Source organism: Notechis scutatus, chromosome 1, assembly GCF_049901735.1.
Source record: "Notechis scutatus isolate UNSWTSFEM ecotype Mainland chromosome 1, rNotScu1.2, whole genome shotgun sequence".
Taxonomy (NCBI): Eukaryota; Metazoa; Chordata; class Lepidosauria; order Squamata; family Elapidae; genus Notechis; species Notechis scutatus.
Window position 1 is genome coordinate 264,610,589 of NC_142009.1, and position 7,600 is coordinate 264,618,188.

Consider the following 7,600-nt stretch of genomic DNA (forward strand, 5'->3'; position numbering starts at 1 on the left):
TTGGCTATTTTTGTTTAATGTTTGAGGCAATTCCTTTATTTGTGTAGGTTCTCCCCCCTCCTCATCCTGATTGTTAGTGTTTCTCAGTGTGGTCATCGATCTGATTTGGTCTATGTGTCTCCTCCAGCTCTTTCCATCCTCTGTGTCTACCCTGTATGACCGGGGTCCTGTTATTTGGGTTATTGTTGCTGGTATCCACAATGGTTCCCCTGTGAGGTTTTTTGCATAGACTAGGTCCCCTGTTTTGAATGTGCGGCACTTACTGGAGGAGTCTGTTGGCTTTTCTGGGCTATATGTGGGGTGTAGCCTGTCTAGGTTTGATCTTAGTTTCCTTCCCATTAATAATTCTGCTGGGCTTTTATTTGTTGTGGTGTTTGATGTAATGTGTTGTATACTTAGTAGTTTGTCTATTTTTTCCTGTATATCCCCCAGTCCCAATTTGTGTAGTGCTTCCTTAGTGTAACGGACCATGCGTTCCACCCGTCCGTTCATAGCCGGAAGTACCGGCGCTGTTAGTGCATGCCTTATCCCTTGTTCTGCCAGGAACCTTTCGAATGTTATTGCCGTGAATTGTGGTCCGTTGTCGGATACAACTAAATCCAGCAATCCATGTGTCATAAAAAGTTTTCTTAGTTGTCTAATAACAGCTTCTGTTGTGGTTGAGTGCATGATGCTTACCTCTAGCCAATTTGGGTAAGCATCTACCACTATTAAGATTGTGTGTCCTTTAGTCCTTTATTAAGATTGTGTGTCCTGTGAAATCAATGTGTATTCTAGACCATGGTCCCCGAGGTGTTTCCCATTTGTGTATAGGTGCAGAAGGGGGTGTAGGTCTAGATTCCTGGCATCGTTTGCAAGTTGCTACCCATTTTCCTATGTCTTTATCCATCCCTGGCCACCATACATAACTCCTAGCCAGAGACTTCATTCTGACAATACCCGGGTGACCCTCATGCAATAATTCAAGTATTCGTTTCCTTAATATGTTCGGTATGACCACCCTATCCCCCCATAGTATACATCCCTTTAAGATTGATAGTTCCGTTTGTCTATTCCGAAATGTTTTAACAGTCTCATCACTTGCAGTCTCTGGCCCCACTTTACCTAACCAATTTAAAATCCGTGCCAGGTTTCTGTCTCTCGTGGTTTCATAGCAATGTCTGTCGCTGTTATGGGTAGGTTTGCCAACGTCTCGATTTGAAGAGTTGATGTGGTTGGTGCAGGATCATCGTCTAAATCAGGTAGGGGAAACGGCTCAGGGCATCAGCGTGTGTTATGTTCTTTCCTGGTCGGTAGATTAAATTGTAGTTATATGCAGCGAGGAATTCAGACCACCTCGTCATCCGCGGTGACAGTATGTTAGGTATAGCTTTGTTTCCTGCGACGATTCCTAGGAGAGGTTTATGGTCTGTGACAAGTGAAAAAGGTCTGCCATAGATATATTCGTGGAAATGTTTTATTCCTGTTATTGCGGCCAATGCCTCCCTATCTAGTTGGCTGTAATTCTGCTCTGGTTTAGATAGAGTTTTTGAATAGAATGTGATAGGTGCTTCTCTTCCATCGGGTAATACGTGGCTGAGTATGGCACCTATGCCAAATGGTAATGCATCACATGCTAATGTTATTGGAAGGGCCTCGCTGTATTGTATTAGCACACAGTCTGATGTAAGTAAGTTTTTTATTTCCTGGAATGCTGTAGCTTTCTTATCAAGCAACCTGTGTAGTGGTTCCGCTATCGTTGCTTTCTGTGGTAAGAACACATTGTAAAAATTAATAAGTCCCAAGAAGGCTTGCAAGTCTGTTTTATTTTTGGGTCTGGGAGCTTCCTTTATTGCTCTGATTTTGTTTTCAGTGGGGTGGATCCCTTCTTTGTCTATGAGGTATCCTAGGAATTCAACTTTGTCGGTGGCTAATTGGCACTTCTCTTTTTTTACTTTAAGTCCCGCCTCTTTAAATTTTTTTAAGACCTCTCTTAGGCGGTCTTTCAGTTGTTCTTTGTCCTTGGCTGATACTAATACATCGTCAAAGTATGGTACCAACCCCTTTATTCCTTGCAATAGGCGTTCCATTAAACTCTGTGTTTCCTCTTTTCTGTTTGCTTCTTTCCATCACTTGTTTCTGTTTTCTTGACTCCAACGGCTCCCTATTTGCTTTTCCCTCCCTCTGGGGGTGGGGTATTCCATCTTTGTTTAGGGCCATAGTTATTTCTAGTTCGGCATGCCCTCGCTATGTGTCCCCGCCATTCACAATACCTGCAAATAACATCGAAGAAATGGCATTCAGAACGTGGATGGTTTCCTCCGCACCCAGCACAACAGAATTCTGACTTTCTTTCATTCCGCTCCTGTCTACCTTTTTCCGACCGGAGTTGATTTACATCTTCTTCTTCCTCTTCGTCTTCTGATAGGGATTCAATGTCCTCATGGTGTGTTGTGGTGGTGGGGTTTTTTGTTTCGTCTGGTGTCTTATTGCGTGTTTGATTAGTGTCTTTTGGGGTTTCTTTTGGTAATTTATTCATTTGTCGCATGGTGGCTGCCGATTTCTGTGTGGCTTCCGCTGCGGTGGCTTCTTCTATTGCCTCCTTCAATGTTATCTTAGGTCTTGTTTGTTATTAAGCCTGGATTCCCCAACGGTGTTAAGGAAAACAAACTAAACAGAATATTACAGCTAAGTCAGATAGGAAGACAGGTAAATGTGTGAGATACGTTTTCTAGTTAACACGCAGTAAAAATACAGATACGCTTGTGCTATCAAAAATATAGTTTATTCCATTTAAGAATTATAGCATAGTCAAATGTAACGGTCCATTAGATTTATCAATTTCAGTCAAGTCTTGTCGGGATACTCTATTTGCAAAGTCCGTGTTGAATAGCCAATGTCAGTTCACTTACAATAAATCAGTCCAATCTTTTTACTATCTCTCCGTTGAGAAAAATCAACACTCCCTTATTTCTCCCCTTTTCAGCAAGAACGCAGTCATCAATCCATTCAGTAATTAGAGATCAGTAGGCCAGAGAGAGCGAGCCGCAATGGCCTCGCTTCTTATATAGTGCTTTTTACAACCACACCCTTAATTACATTCTTGCAGTTAAAGTTACACACACTTTAACTAACAAACCATGATACCCTCAGTTGGCCTCATCCTAACATTTTAGAAATTTGCATGCACAGTCCCTCATGGCCTCATCCATGTTTAGAAATTTGCATGTCCGCCAATGTCTTAGCGCTGCAACAAAATCTCTGATGCTCTCGTCTTCCTTTTGGTCGCGCCGATAAAATTCATGTCTTTTGATGAGGCATGAAACGGTTGGTGCATAGTGGGCTCGCAGTGATTTCTCTAGGTCCATCCACGCCATCATCTTTACATTGTTGGGTGCTGCCAATGCCTTTGCCATTTTGAATACTGTGGGCCGCAGTAGGTGAGGAAGATGGCTCTCTTCCTATTTTTGGATACTCCTTGGAGATTGCTCCATTCTAGAACCATGAGGAATCAGTCGATGTAGGATTCCCAGTCTTTGGTTGTTGGGTTGAATGGTGTGGGTGGCGAGTTGTTCCTGGCCATTTAGTCTCGCTCGGTCTTCGTTGCCACGTGCACAACTGGGTTCCTTTGTCTCATGATCCCACCCTCGTCGCCAGTGTTGCATTGTGGGAAAAGAGACTCGAGACCCAGTTGACTTTTTTCCTTTTTATTTTCATTCTAGTAATCGCATGCGGAGAAACCGCGGCAGCCTTTTTTATAGCCGGCTGCCCGCGGCTCGTGGCCAATGATGGCTTTTCAAATCTCTCGCCGCCACGGACCAACCTATCACAGGTAAGTATGCAAATATATAACAGTCTAATCCAATTTTCATCCAGCAACAACTTTCTCAGTGACCCTTTTAGTCAGTCTTCTTTCATATATTTATTTTGTGAGCCATACCTTCTTCATTCATTTATATGATCAAGCCACCTCAATATGTCTTTTTGGTAGTAATAACTCTCTGTTGTATTCGATCCACATTCATTAGGTACCTTACAGTGTTGACTCTATCTCATCCTGTTTGACTACACCTGCTTTTTACGTGTCTCTTTCTCTTTGCAGTCAAATTGCTATTATGTTTGTCCTGATATTCCCAATGTCTGGCTTCATCTTGACAAACTGAACTATACAACAGGAGTGCAAGGATAGCACAGATTCTCATGTATTACAGAAAAGCTGAGAAGTCCTTTTGAACAAATGTCAGTAACTCTTGTGTATCAAATATATCCTCTATTTATACTGCATTTTTTTTAAAAAAATCCACATTTCTCCCACTTCCCATTTTTTCAATATTCTTTGTTTATAACAGATCACATGCTACCAATTACATTTGTAGCAGCACAGGCATCTTAAAATTTCTCCAATTTCCTAACTTCAGTAAATGTTCTATTATGATATATGAAAAGGTATATTATGTGGGTTTCTTTAATTATCTTAAAGGCCACACACTCAGCAGTGACTTTGAGCATTTAACAAGGATTAAAAATAAGTAAGAATAGGCTTTTTTAAAACAACAACAACTAAACAGTAAAAAAATGAATAAAATCTACCACCATAATTAGTGATTTACATATTGTGATCAAACAATACACATGGGGATTTTTAATACCTTCTTAGGGATTTAATAATACTTGTTATAGAAAATTAACATGGCAGCCAGAATCATAGTCATTAAGAAGCTATCACCTACTTAGGATTAGCTGGAAAATTATCTCCAAACTCTGAAGATGACCTTGTTCTCTTCAATTTATCTTATCTGAACTTATCTGAGAAACTGCTTCAGGCACCTTCTTCCTCCTTTTCTTTTAGAAAGACTTCAGATCACAAACATACCAGCTCTTCACAATTCTCTCCTTTAAAATCCATCTAGCTGGATTTTCTTTCCACTGACATGTTAAAAAATCAAAATGGAACATAATTAATTTACTAGTGAGTAAAAGGACATTTACAAACATAGTAATAAAAATAATAACACTATTACCCTTTATTTGCTTACTTCACATTAGCCTTGTGAATTTCATTGGAATTCTTTTGGACTAAAGCACATAATGATTCATTTATCACTTCAGTGTGCTTAAGTCTTTGGTATGATTAGAAATTAGTCTTTTGGAACAACCAAGTCATTTTATTTTGCTATGTACATTAATATTTCTGCTTCAGTTCAATAATTGCTTGCTACTGTTCTGGTTCATATTTCCAAAATCAATTCCGCAAGTATCAAATTTGCATATAATAAATAACATCAAGGATTTTGTTGTTGCTGTTGCTGTTATTGTTCCCTAGTGCAGATTATTAATGTGTCTTCTTCCAATTTTAAAATCACTCTTAGCTTCCTCCAAACAAGCTTCCTCTAATTTATATTCAGAATATCAGTTGAACAAATAAGGAGGCAGTATACAGCCTTGTCTTATTCCTTTGCCAACTTAAAACCAGTCTGTTTTGCCATGTTCTGTGTATACCCGTGATGGCGAACCTATGGCACACGTGCTGGAAGTGGCACACAGAGCCATCTCTCCAGGCATGCCAGCCATTGCTCATTGCTCTTCTGGGTTCCAGCGTGCACATGCATGGTCTTCATGAGCGCAGAAGCACCCAAAACCAGAAGTGCAGCTCCCCAGTGTGTGCATGTATGCTGCACAGCTGGTTTTTGCATGTGCATGCATGTTAGAAACCAGAAGACCAGATGACCAGCATGCATGCGCACACCATGAAGCTGAGCTTCTGGTTTCCAGTGCTCCCACGCAGCATGACAGGAAGCTGCTCTTCCAGGTTCCGGTGCCTGTGTGCTCCCTTTTCGGCACTCGGTGCAGAAAAGGTTTGCCACCACTGGTCTATACTATGTCTTCCTGACCTGCTTGAGAACAATTAGTTGTTCTGGGATTCCCATTTCTCTAAGCACATTCCACAGTTTGACATGATCAACATAATCCAAGACTTTTCTAGAATCAATGAAGTACATACTGACTTTTTTTTATATTGTTTGACTTTTTTGTTGCACATCAACAATAATGTTGTTGATGTTCCTCAGTCTTTTCTAAAGCCAGCTTGAACATATGGAATCTCTATTTCCATGTAGGGCTCTAGCATGCATAAGAAGATGCTTTCAGTATTACTTTGCTGGCATATGAAATTAAGGATAATAGAAACAGTTTGCATACTCTGATAAGTCTGCTTCCTTGGTATTGGTATGTAGACTGATCTTTTCCAATTGTTGGCCACTCTAAATTTGCTGACATAACTTTCTCAGAACCTTTATAGATTTTTTCTTCTGTTGATTTTTGGGTATTTCATTGATTTTCCAAACCTTCCAACTTGGAAATAACAGGAATGTAGCTCTAACTTCTTCTTCTAATACTAGAAATTATTGTAAATAGGGGATATCTTTTAAACGATGACATCTCTACTAATATAATTTCAGTATACTACTTTCATCTTTGATCTTTGAAACAATCCTAATCCATTTCATTTCACTGATGCCTAAAATGTTAATTCATAATTGTTTCAGTTCATTTTTCACCAATTTGAATTTATCCAAAAGATCTTCAGCTTTTCCTATGTAGTTTGTGGAAGGCCATCTAACCTGAAAGGCCAATCATCCAGCACTATATCATCAATAATTGTATATTTTTTATCTATGTAGTTTTCTTGGTTTGTTTTTTTTAAGGAGCAATTTACCACTGCCTTCTCCCACAGAGCCCAATTGTTGCCTTTGCCATAGCCACTAAAGTGATCTTTATCTTCCAGCATCTTCCTATATCACTGCTGCCCAATAAAGATGCCTGCTTGCTTTAGTTGGGCAACTTGGATGGCTTTCATGACTAGGGTGACCCTGCTGAGAACATATAGTCTTGCAATACAATCCTGGAGTTCTTTGCTTGCTTGTATATATTTACACAATATTCAATGAATTGGACACTTTTTGAGGATCTGTTAAAGCACAAGAATTTACCTGATATTCCCTAACAGGTATTTATTACTTAATCATTTATTCCTAATACATTCCAACATTTTAGCTGAAAGTTATTTTAGTGGAAATCAGTTGAAGGCTGAGTTTTGAGTTGCCTCTCTCCATACCACTCTCCCCTCATGGTCATCCTCCCCTTTTGTTCATTAAGATGCACAGAGCAATTGGTCTCTGCTGGTCAAACTGAAAAAATATACTGAAGTTTGAAGAATTACTATGTGTGAAGTATATTGGGTGAGATAGACTAATGGTCATGCAGAGTGTAAAGCAAAGTTCAGGCTACAGAAGAAACACAAAATAAAGCTAGGATTGCAACCCATGCAACTCCCAAAATAAAGGTCCTGGTTTTAACACTGAGAGATACAGACAATATTTAGCCATTTGGAAAGTTTAAGGAAACAGAGCAAGTTTACTCTTTCCTTCTGTCTGTAACATTCTGCTTTGCCACCTCTTTGCCAATTCTTATGGACAGAAGAGAATATTTGGAGTGCTGGGTTGAACTCGTTTTTTGGTGTTCTCTGAGCTTGGTGATTTTGTTGCAGAAACTAGGTAACATCATCAATGCTATGAAGGAATGAGGTCTGCTCTGATTTTTCTGTACTAATGGGTTGTCCTGT